The sequence below is a fragment of the Colobus angolensis genome, unplaced genomic scaffold (assembly GCF_000951035.1).
Source record: "Colobus angolensis palliatus isolate OR3802 unplaced genomic scaffold, Cang.pa_1.0 Scaffold150, whole genome shotgun sequence".
Lineage (NCBI taxonomy): Eukaryota > Metazoa > Chordata > Mammalia > Primates > Cercopithecidae > Colobus > Colobus angolensis.
Genome location: NW_012114600.1, coordinates 3,942,486 through 3,955,601, shown reverse-complemented (window position 1 = coordinate 3,955,601; position 13,116 = coordinate 3,942,486). Strand labels below are relative to the sequence as shown.

Below are 13,116 nucleotides of genomic sequence, written 5' to 3'. Positions count from 1 at the left end.
AAATGACTTAACTAAAACAATTCCAGAGTGCCACCAGCAGAGATCACGCAGAAGGAAACATGGGACTTTCAATGTTCTCTTCTGGAAGAACAGATAGGTCCTCAAAGCATGAGAGTTCAAACAGGGGCCATTTAAACAGGTAGATTATCCAGAGGCCACCGCATCCAGCCAAGAAAACCTATTTTTAAAAGTCTCTCAGGTATTTTCCAAGGTTTCTGAATTATCCATGGGAAGCTCTGACTTACTTGTATAGAGTTTAATGTATGTGTCTACCATTAAATCCAGGTCGTGCTTTATATCAAAATTTATGTTAAGCAAAGCCAATTTACTTGATCTTTACTCTGTCAAAGTGTTCCCCAAATAGGCTTTAAGATGCTTTGGTTCATTTTCATACCTATTTTTCCTCCTGTGTTTCCATTTGATTCTCCAGCAACGAAGCTAGGCTGAGAGCGTGTCAGGATTGAGTAAGTCACTACTACACAGGTCAGCATGGCGTTCCTCCACCGTATTGAATTTGAGTTGTCACATGACTGAGGGTACCAGAGATAATCATTTAAGAGCTTTAAGGTGCTGTTCTGAGAATATATCTTTAAGTTCCTGAATAATGTGCTCCACTGTTGGGACACTTAGGGTTTCTTTATAGTAACTCTCAGAGGTTAGCTGAGATTCCAAGTACCCTGGTGAGCTCTGCGGAATTTCCCAGGGAGTTTCATTTGAATATCAAGTTTGGTTGCCAAATTTGTGGCTTCCTCAAACCAAAATTCATGATAAACTTCAATATTTTCCATCACTTCGTTGAGTGAATGCAATACTGCAGTCAAGCCACCGGCTGCAAAGAAGACATCGGAGGTTTGCCCCTGGAGGTTTTTCCCAAAGGCGCTTGTAAAAAATAGGACATTTTTAGGAACAACAATAGCAACAATGAAATCAAAATCTGTTACTGCACTACAGAGTACAAATGGTCGGCCAGCTATACAGTTATTCCATCTAATATTTGTGTCACTATTTACACCATCTAAACCTAAAACAAGTGCTTGCAGGAGTTCCACTAAAATTTCAAAAGCATCATGCCTGCCTGTCCACTGATAATGGCAGATTTCCTTCAGTTCTTTACCCCTTTCTTTACTGCTCTGGAAAAAAAAAAAAAGTAATTGTGGTGATCGATGAAAAAAACACACTCCCTCAATTGTTCCTAATGCAACAGATACTCCCATAACAGGTACTGATTTTGCCAACCACATATTTGGCACAGGAAGCACAGATTTTGTAGGTAGCTTGGGGATATTTCTCTAAAAGTCCGGAAGCAACAATTTTCATTTTGGAAGAAAATCCACTAGACACAATGTAAGCCTGGTTACGACAATACTTCATATTTAATCCTCACTTCTCAGTTATCATAGTGTGAAATTTCACAGCCAAAATGTCTGCTTCAGCTTCATAAGGCAGGAAGCCTACAAATTCCTCTCTTAGGTTATGAGATTCGTCAACAAACCTCACCAACACAGGTAGGTGCTCTTCCCCTGCTATGTCCACTACGTCGTCAATGATCATGGAAAAGAAGTGTGAGTCTCTCACTTCTCTGAGAGTTTCTTCTCGAATACAGCTCTCACAGATCTCTGGAACTGCCTCTGCTGTGTTTTTGAACAAAACAACGTTTTAACTGCTGTTGTCTCAAACTGCTTTCTCAGAACCTCTTCACCAGAATTTATCCGACACTCCAGCAGTGCTTGAAAGTTATCTGGAGTAAAGAGACCTTCTGGGATTTCATCAACCTCATGTCCATCCAGAAGTATGTTTTGCTTTTCTATCAGAATCAAGATTTCAAATAGAGATTTTAGGTATTCTTTGTTTTCCTTATCTTCAAGGGTTAGAGGTAAAATGTCCTCATCTTGCCCTTCACCCCCTTCTTCACTGGGGTTCTGAGCATTGCTATTGTTGGTTTCTTTATGTTTTTGTTCCTGCTCAGAAGTTTCATCAATTTTTTTCTGTTTCAGTGTCCTGATTTCGTCTTCACTCAGTTCTTTTATTTGTTTTCTGTGTCTACTATGTGGGTTGTTCAAATGACTGGTAAGATCGAATATTGTTGGTATTGCATTATCTCAAAGAACTGTCCTATAAGGACTCGTTCTACAGATCATAGAGGTCGCAAAATGTTTGGCACACCATCGATAATGTTTATTAAGCTGATCAGTTGTTTTATCTTCTAAGTCTGCACTCCTACAACTCTCCACCCACTTCTGGCATCTGGCCGGGTCCCGCCGGAACCTGAAGAAGGCCAGGTCGGACTGTGTGCTCCTCCGCGTGCAGTTGAGGGCAGCGCCCAAGTCTGGCATCTTAGCCCGCCGGCAGGCCGGCCCAGCCCTCCCATCCCCGCCTCCTCAGGGCACTCCGCCCACTCTCGGTGCCGGGGAGGGGAGCCAGACGGGTCAGCTCGTCTGGGCCCACGCGCGGGGGAGGGGCGGGCAGGAGAGAAGCCTACTTTCATGGTTTTTTATGAATAAGTGCTATTGTAACTTTCCCTGTCCTTTGAGATGATGCTACGAATAATACACAACGATTGTTTGTAGACAACATAGAAATGTTGCTTCAGCGCAGACCAGATATTATCATCTCTCAAATCATCTTTTCTTGATTCTTCCAGAAGAAAACAGAAGTTTTCACAGACACACTGAGCTTGGGCCGTATAAACTTGTAAACATTGAAAATACCTAGATTCCCGTTTCCTTGAATAAATACAAGATAAGGAGTGGCAGGCTCAGTCATCTATTTTAAAGTGGCTCACCATGATTCTGGATCAGACCTCGCTGCATCAAAATATTTATTGATTATTCTTATTTGTGCTTTTTCTCATCTAATGTAAGCTATAGTGAAGGTAGGAGGAGTAGAGAGCCCAAACCACATCTGTCAGTAAGAACCAGCAGCCATGATTCTGCAATTTTTGTTACAAAATCCCACATGTGAATTTACTTAAATCCTCTCCCTCTTACTGTGTCTCTATTTTGATTTCATACGGTAGTCAGGGTTTTGTTTTTTCCAGAGCACCTCCTAAATGAAGCATATTGAGGATATCTATTTGTGATCCCCCCTTCCGCTCTTTCTCTCTGTTTCTCTCTCTCTCTTTGTTTTAAATATGGGAACACGTATGAGGATATACCCACCTCTGTGGGATTGGTTTATCACACCGGAATATGGAAAAAAAATTCTTCCAGTTTGTTGTTTCATTAAAGCTGCTAGGATGGTTCATTTTAAGATGCTATCTTTAAAAACTTAGGGAAAAGGTTAAAATTGGAGTTAAAATTGGATTACTTAAGAGCCAGAGTATTTCTGAAAGGACAACATTAGTCAACTAACAATGGGGAAGAGGTAAAATAAAATGAAGAGTGATAATATCTACTGGATTTCACAAAAAGAGAGTCATCCATGACGTTAGTGGACCCTTTAGTGCGAAATGAGTAGATTATGCACCGGGAAGCGACGCAGGTTGATACAATGAGCAAGACACGTATTTCAGTTACTGAGTTATGGTGAGAGCATGAGCTCTGGAAGACATATGGTTGAAGAACTTTTTAAAGATAAAAGTGTCTTGAGAATATTTAAAAGCCAATGGAATAGAACAAGTAGAGAGGGAGCAGTTGAAGTTTCAGGAACAAAACAGGAGTAAGGATGGTAACCTGTGAAGTGGTAAATGGATTAGTCTTGGGCAAAAAGAGAGACATCCAGTCAGTAAAAGGATGATTTATTTCATGTAACATAATGACCTCCAGTTCTGTCCATGTTGTTGCAAATGACTGAATCTCATTCCTTTTTATGGATGAATAGTACTCCATTGTGTATAAGTGCAACATTTTATTTAACCATTCATCTGTTGATGGACACAGGTTGCTTCCAGATCTTGGCCATTGTGAATAGCAATGCAATATACATGAGAGTGCAGATATCACTTAGGTAGAGAATATATTTTTAACTCTGATATTTGGGAGAAATTATTAATTCTCAATACTCTTCATTATTCCCCAATATTATAATATGAAAGGAATAAGGAGCAAACACCACCACACACGAAGAACTGCAAAGAATACTAAACACAGAAAAAGTAGTGGTTGCAAAATGTTACTACGTGACAAGCAATCACCTAAGATTCTTTGGAGAGAAGTTCCTTCTAAGGGAATTTGCAGGATGCATCTCCAGTGATAGAGAGCAAAGGGGAATCTTTGGATAGATTGGTTGGAAAATTCAGATGGCATCTCATTCTCTAGCTGGATTCTTTCTAAGCTTCATAAACTATTTGGATCATCCAAGGCTATTTCAAGAATGAAGCGTGATGGTCTTTGAGAGAACCTAATAAATCCATGGAGTTTGGAGAGCAGACGGTCTAGGTATGTGGCTCTCACGTGGAACAGTCTGAATGGGGGGGCCAAGAGAGAAAGGTTTTGTAGGGTCTACCTCCAAGACAGAGGCCTGAAAAATTGAAGGTTGCCCTGCAAAGTAAGGTAGAGAGAGTATCACCTATGACAGAGAATGGTAATGTAGAAGTCCCCACAGCCTTTGGATGTGTATCTCAGAGACAGTCCAAAAAGAGCCTGCATCAAAGAAGGAGCAGCATTTGGGCATCTGCCCTACAGAAGGCCCCAGCAGCCAGATAACAACAGCAGCTTCCATCAAACAGCAGTCATTTTCCTCCCACTGACCTCCAAAATTATTTTCTGATCAGTTCTCTTTGAATTCAGCCTGTTTAACCAACTGCTTTCCTCTTAATTTGCAGTAGTTTCTTGGATGGTCTCCTCATCCCCAGTCTAGCAGCTCTTTGCAACATTTTCATTGCTGTCAATATTTTTTTTAGAAAATATTGCCTCCAGGTGAGGCACGGTGACTCACGTCTATAATCCCAGCATATTGAGAGGCCAAGGTGGGCAGGAGTTGAACCCAGGAGTTCGAGACCAGCCTGGGCAACATGGTAAAAATGCATCTGTACAAAAATTTAAAGAAAATTAGCCAGGCCTGTAGTCTCAGCTACTCGGGAGGCTGAGGTGGGAGAATCCCTGAGGTCAGGATGTCGAGGCTGCAGTAAACCATGATCACACCACTGCACTTCAGCCTGGGTGACAAAAGTGAGACTCCATCTCAAAAACAAAAACAAAAACAAAAACAAACAAACAAACAATAAAACCCAGAAAAGAAAATATTGCTTACTTGCTCAGATACCTGGCCTCTCCCAATTAAGGCTGAACTCTTCAGTATTCATATATGGGATTCAATAATCTTTTCCTTTCATTCATTTTATAACAAAAAAGCATTTTGAATAGTATTAGGAGCCACTTTGAAAGGGAACATTTTAAAGGATCTTTAGGAATACACTTTGTTCCCCCAAAGTTCTGTGACCATGCAGTTTTATTCCCCAAACTGGCCATGGATGTCACAACTCTCTATCTATGTCAGTCTCTCAGTCTGAAGTGTTTCCATACCCCCAATCAAAATCCAACCCACCCTTCAAAGCTCAGCTCAAATATCACCTCTTCTTAAAATTGTTATCTGATTTCCACAGTTGGAATCAGTTAGTCCTTACCCTGCATTCCCTTGACCTTCTCTGTATTCTTTTGGTTTTGATCTTATTTCATTCTGTTTTATATTATAGCTGTGCAGCATGGGCATCAGACAAAGCCTGAAATGTACATCCACTGTAAATTTCCAACATATCAAGGAATAAAAGACAAGAACTTGGAAGATTCTAGTTGCATGCAAACTCAAAAAGCCCACTTGAGAGAAGTTTCTGAGACCCTTGAACAAATATAGTGTCAAACAAACCTCCCACTCTGTAGGGAGTGAGGTCTTGAGATGGACCTGAGTGAGCAGTGTGGAAGAACTAGGACTGTACTGGGACACTAGCAGAAGTATGTCAGGGATGAACTCAAGGAATCAAACAATAGTGAAAATACCAGCACTCAACAATGCCTTTAGAAGCCTCGGGTGAAAAATTTTTAAAAACTGAGCCTAATAAAGTGTTTTTATCTCTGGAAAATTGCAAGGGATACTATTTGGGAGCTGGTTAGGAATTACTTCATTGGAGAGAAGAAGGCTATTTCTTATCTAAGCTAAAGATGAAAGTGATGGAAAAGAGAAAGTATTGACAAGCACGAGAATACGGGCATGATACCAAAGAGAACATGACAAATCCAAGTCATAGCAGTCAGCCTGTATGAGTGTCATGAGGGACCGAGGGTTAAAGTGTGTGGAGTCAGTGTGTGTATAGGCAGAGGAAGTGGGACCAATAGGACAGCTGTGACCATGATGTTGTGGTGTCAGCAGCAGGGCCCTCAGATGAATTAGAGAATTCAGAATTACAGAAACAACCACATGTGGCTTCAGTGAGGACATTCTAAAAGTCACAAGAAGCATTCATAAACCACTCCACCAGGGCAAGGGGTTTGAATTTGAGTTTTAGCTACTGCTCACTCCTATATCACAGCAAAGAAGAAACTGTACATAAAAGGTTACAGTTGTAGACACTTAATAAATATCAATTGAATAAATAATAAACATATTGTCATTTTCTGCTGGAAATTCTATGACCAGTTCTTGGAAAACAGCATATCCAGCAATTCTCATTTTCTCACTATATCCTTAATTTTCCATATAGTGGCCATCTACATTTTTGTCCGCTGAACATGTCTCTTTCTCTTTCCTCTAGTAAATGCAACTCCCTTCTTTTGGGGAACTGGTTCTTCCCTGCTCCAACTATTTGAAGCTAGTGAGGCTGCCAGTTGTAGACACATGAACAAGCCTCACAACCTCAACAGTATCCTGTTGTGTTAGCAACAGGGATTGGTATCAAGGATAGGAATAAGACTCAGATGTGGCTAATCAGAACTATTCCATAGGAGTATTATATATGGAATAAGGCAGAGAGAAGCCCTGTCTTTGCTCAGAGTCATGAAGTTGTCATGTTTACAACCTCGGAGCTGCTGCTACCCGTCGTGTTCTCTATCATGTGGGGGAAAACCTGTTTGAAGGAGGGGAGAATGAAGGCCAGCAAGGACAATATTAGGGGTGTGTGTGTGTGTGTGTGTGAGAGAGAGAGAGAGAGAGAGAGTGCAAGAGAGGGAAAAGGGAGGGAGAAAGAGAGAGAGAAAGAGAGAAAGAAAATAAAGGTTTTATTAGGAAAGTAGTAACTTGAATATTATTTTTCTGTTTATATTCTCTTTATTAACATTTTCATGCTGCTTAAACAAAAAAATTTTTTTAAATAAAAAGAAAACACAAAGATATATATTGAAACACATATTGGTAAGACACATGTGAAAGTTTATCATCAATTAGCTGATCCAGCCTCAGTAGGCTTGCCTATTTTAGACTGTTTATTCCCACTCTATCACCACGTGTGACACTAATGAAGATTCTAGCTTCATAACCCATACGCTAGAAGCTGACTTGTTTTCTGTAACATGCTGGAGTCCCACTGTAAATATTTAAAGCATGTCAAGCTCATTATCTACAAAAGAGATTGTGGGCAAGAATACAGCTTTAAAACTCTCTTAAAACTTTAGAGTGGGGTAACAGAGTCATCATAAAACCATAAAGCCTTGTAAAATTCATGCTGACTTTTTCTTATTTTAGATTTGGCATTTTTTAATATCTTTCTTTGTGTTTCTTATTTCTGACTAGATAGTCCTGCTTAATATTTCTAAAGCAGATTACACTGATTCTTAAAAATCAATAAAACTTAAAGCAGAGGAGGAAAGAAAGCCAAAAACCTTGGGATGAAAACTAGGCAAGGAATATAATGTTGAAGAAAAGTAAATCAAAATTGTCTTGAACCACCAACAGATTTAAAAGTTGAATTATTCAAGGCAGCACGTTTTCTGTTTTCCAGCTCTATGCTGCAAGAATTGGAAACAGGAAACAGAGGCATTGTTATATATTTTTCACTGCCAGCATTTTGCTGCCACCACAAAGCACCCCAGCCTCTGTCCCTATTGCTAGTGGGCAAGAACTTCGCATAGCAAATAACAAGCAGAATCCCTGGTCTGTTTTTAAGTGATAAGGACACACCTTTAGACTTCTACAAAGAAACTTCTCCATCCAAACTTTACCTAATTAATTTGTCTAATAATGTTATCAGGTAAGGTTTGCTTTCATCACTTTTTTCACAGTTAAGACACAGCTGATAACAAAAAGATTGGATGTAAGAAAGCGGAGAGTTTTTGGAAAATTCAGGCAACTCCCATAATTTCTCTCCAATTTGTAACATTTAGGTTGACATTCTCCACAATTACCCTAAAATCATGTAAACAATAGACTATCTCTAATTTCATTACAAAATTTCATGCCTCCTAACTTCATAGTTTTTTAAATAATTGGGACTGCCACAAAACACTGAATTCGGTTTGATTTTTCTTTACCCTTTTTCAAACAAACTCTATTTTTTTCTCTTTGAAATTTTCTACCCTTCATTTCATCAGGATGATCCACATGATTTTTTTTTCTTACATGTAGGCAGGACCAGTCTGTCTGTAGTCTGAGAAGCCCTAAAGAGACGCCTTGCCCATAGTATTTTTTTTCCTCTCCCAAGACTGCTTTGTATTAAATCCCACATCTCTAGAAAGCTTCAGTCAAACTTCAGGGAAATAAGTACCTGGGAGGAAGAAGAGAAGTTGGAGAGGGCCAGTCACTTCCCTGGGAAGGGAAAGCCCCAAAAGAGAGCATCATAGCAACAAGCAAAGGAGACACTGAAAAGCTTTAGTGTCAAAAACGAGGTGAGAGTTTACTTCAGATTTCAGTGATGTAGCACATGGGAGTGCGCTGCCACAAAGCCTGGCATGACAAGCTCTATTACAAATGTTTCTGTCTTTCCTCCCTCCTTCCCGGTTCTCCACATAACAGAGAAGGAGACTGATGTAGGATGCCACTTAAGACCCCCCAAAACACACACGTCCACATTTCCAACACTAATTTGGAAGTAAGCTAACTCGGTACTATGCTTGCAGCAGACTTGTTCTAGACAATGCATGTCTAATGAAATAAGTTTGGAAAGACTAAAAGTTCCCGCTATATCTCTCAGCTAAAATTACATACAGATGCTGCTCAGTGCTTGTATTAGCTTGCAACTGTGAACAAATTATAAGGTTTTAAGATCACAGAAAAGTTTTTGAAGTTGAAAATAACCACCATTACAGACAAAATAACCTGTCACTTCTTTTCGAGTTCAAGGAAATAAAATGTTGGTAAGAAAACAAAACATTCTGGCTTTGTGCCAGAACATAACATTACATTCTCTCACACGCTTCTAAAGTGCTGAAGTGTCAGCAAGTGGCTGTTTGTTTAAATCCATGTCCCTTAAAAATATTTAAGATCATTTTAATTGACAATATGGAGTGTCTGGTGTATATGCAATTATGTGTTAACTTGGTTCTAAAGGCAATAGTATCCAAACCTTTATTTCAACGAATCAAACATAGTTATTACAAAACTCATCTGCAAACCAAGAAAAGAAAAATATTTGATATGTATAATAAAGTGACAGCTATATTACATTTTAATTCTGCAATGTGTTTATTTTCCTGTTTTTTGTCATTTGAAAAAAACAATACATGGTATTTGGAATGTATATATAACTTAAAATTTATGTCTCCAGATACTTTATCTTGTAAAAATAAGATGTAAGTTCAGAAAATCTGCACTGCATTATTATTATTATTATGTAAGTTCAGAAAAAATAAGGTCTGATAATAATTTTGAGTATCAGTTTAATCATAAGGAAGAAATAAGTGATATGAAATTAAAAGGGAAATTGCTTTTGCCAACACTCTACCCAGAAAATACGCATTATAGTTCTCAAAGGGGAGAAAACCAGTTCTTTTGAGATTTCCCATCTGCAGCTGTATTCTACAGAGATTGAAAAACCATTGAAATGAATTACCCCAAGGTTCAAGTCAAGGTTTTACTTTGAAGGGCACACTGAGGGTAAATTTTTGAACCTAATTATTATGCCACTTCAAATACACTCCTTCAGCTGATGGGTGGAACAGAGCCATCTACACATAGGTTCAGCATCTTAAACATGTACCCTTCTGGCCCTTCTCAGTTCCTCTTCCTCGATGCCAAGCCATGCTGGCTTTTATTTTCTTTATTACATCTTTCCTGTTCTCAAGGAGGAAAAACTAATGCAAAAGAGACTGAATCATGGTACCAAGTCCTTGAGCATGTAGATAAGCAGACAGAATTTATCAAATATAGATTCTAAACCCTATACATTTTTTTGAATAATGAAAATCAAGAAAACAATTTGTAACATTCACTAGCAATATCGGGTCCATTACGATATGTCAAACATACCAGAAAGTTTAAAGTCTGAGACTACCTTCTGAAGAGTGGAATTGATGTATCATACCACTTAGCATAAGAACTACAGGTTAGCTTTGCCTTTGCGTTAACAGGTATTAATGCTTTGGGGTATTTTGGAATTGTATTAATTGATTTAAAGGTCACTAGTTCCACATCACACTCTGCCCTCAAAACTCTGTGTAATCTTGAGTAACCCCCATGTAAGTTGCTTGTAAGTTACAAGTTACTCAACGCGTTTCCTTATCTATAAAGTAAGGAAGTTGAGCCAAATCCATTTCTAACCCATGAGTCAAAAACCCTTTCAGAGCCATGGAGTTACTGAAAGGGATAAGGTAAATCAAATGTACAACTGAATAAATGCTACTATCACACAGGTATGTAGAATACTAGTGTCATCAAATGTGTGCACATGCTATGGCTGTTAGTAACATATAAATTCACTTAAAAGTCTTACTGAATTCAGAACAGCATTTTGTTACTTTCATTTCCATTAACCATTCAATACTAAAATTACATGAGAGATCTGAAAAAATGGCATTAAAGAGAGCCCCCATAGGCTACTCTACAGAACAGCTATAGAAACTTTGAAATAGAGCAGCAAATGGGTATCTTTTTGTCCTGTAGCCTGTTTTCCACCCAACTAGCCAATGAAGGCCTTCACGGAGTATAGGAGTTATGGATTCTAACCAAGAATGCTTCAGACTCCAACTTAAACTAGGAACACCAAATATCTTCAAACGTATTTATTTCTGTTTCTCAGAGTTACCTAAGAAAATAGTCATGCCTATAACCATTGCAACATTTTTCTTTGAACAGAAAGTTTAAGCTACAATATTCAATGTTAGAAAATAGTTCTGAGACTTAACATAAGAAGTTTATGGTAATTCTTCTAGAATAAAAAGCTAAACTTGAGGAAATAATACAATTCTATAGAATTTTAACCAGAGAAATAAGAAAAACTGTTTTCTGTATCCATTTGGATTCTTTAGGCATGATAGGTTTTCTTTCTTTTTTTTTTTTTTTCTATTGTCTTATGTTAAAATGTATCTTTCCAAAATCAGAAGTGGAATAAAGTCCTTACTGGGGACACCAATTGATCAATTATCAAGACAATTATAACAAATTTTTCTTTCTTTGGATGATACTTCCACTGTCTATACATCCTCACAATCCCTTCAATGGAGTTTTCTCAGTGTCCCACCACCCACAAATCTCAGAGCTCCCAGATTCCTCTCATCAGCTTAGAGAATGCTGATGCTCACCTTCCATCCATGCTGATTTCTTCTAGTTCGAGTTCATGTCGTCCCAGTAGAAAAACCCAGTCCTCATCCGTGACTGACTCTAGGTCACTCCCTACTCAATTCATCATATCCTACCATCAGAGTTATTTTTCTGGAACAGTTTACTTCTATTAACAGCTGCACTCTGATTTTGTTTAAATCTTCAACTATTCCCCATTAGGTTAAAGAGAAGGTCCACCCTACTTAACATAGCCTACAAAATTTCACAACCTAGTTGTGCACCTAATTCTTTAGCCTCACCTCCAGCCAACTTAGTCTTACTGTATTACTTGAATACACCATGTTTTCTTTTGCAATTCTTTTTCTTTCCTTCTGCTACTTACTGTGTCTAGATTATTTTCTCCCCAAAGCCTCCCCACTCCTGTATCCCTTTTATTTAGTCTTCAAGATCCAGATATTTTCTTCCTATATTTAGCTTTCTCTTACTCCCTTCTCCAAAGCGGAATTAATTGAATCTCACATGTAATGCTAACTGAACATCTGCTGTGTCTAATAGCACGTTAGATACCGAGGGTACAAATATAACAAGACTAGTTCTTACCATCCAAGAACTTTCAGACTAATAAAGGAGACAGTCCCGTATAAAAATAAAGGCAATTGAGTTATGTTAGCTTTATGACAGAAACCAGTATAGCTGACCACAAAGAAGGAGGTGGTCAGTTCTACCAGGAAAAGAGGGAAGGGAACAAGAAAGGCATCAAATCGGAAATAGTAATTGAGCTGAATCTTGAAAGATCAATAGATATACAATTAGTAAATAAATAATCATCAAAAGAAGGGGGAAAGTAGAACCAGAAATACCATTTAACCCAATAATCCCATTACTGAGTATATACCCCAAGGATTATAAGTCGTTCTACTATAAAGACACATGCACACATATGTTTATTGCAGCACTGTTCACGATAGCAAAGACTTGGAACCAACTAAAATACCCATCAATGATAGACTGGATAAAGAAAATGTGGCACATACACACCATGGAACATTATGCAGCCATAAAAAAGGATGAGTTCCTATCCTTTGCAGGGACATAGATGAAGCTGGAAACCATCATTCTCAGCAAACTAACACAGGAACAGAAAACCAAACACCACATGTTCTCACCCATAAGTGGGAGTTGAACAATGAGAACATATGGACACAGGGAGGAGGAGATCATCACACACCAGGGCATGTGGGGGGTGAGGGGTTAGGAGAGGGAGAGCATTAGGAGAAATACCTAATGTAAATGACAGGCTGATGGGTGCAGCGAACCACCATGGCATGTATGTAACAAACCTGCATGTTCTGCACGTGTATCCCAGAACTTAAACTATAATAATAATAAATAAAATAAAATAAAGAGGGAAAGTCTATTCAGTCGTTCAATTATTCATTCATCCAACATTTATTGAGTGACCATGATATTCCAGGCACTGCACCGGGTGCTGAAAACTTAAAGATAAATAAACTATATTCTTATCCAATAAAAGAC

At 38.5% G+C, this 13,116-nt stretch overlaps 1 pseudogene; it reads right to left on the bottom strand.

Moving 5' to 3' along the window:
* Nucleotides 1-400: 400 nt before the first annotated feature.
* LOC105507566 lies at nucleotides 401-2,333 on the bottom strand (annotated as a pseudogene).
* Between the last annotated feature and the right edge of the window lie 10,783 nt (nucleotides 2,334-13,116).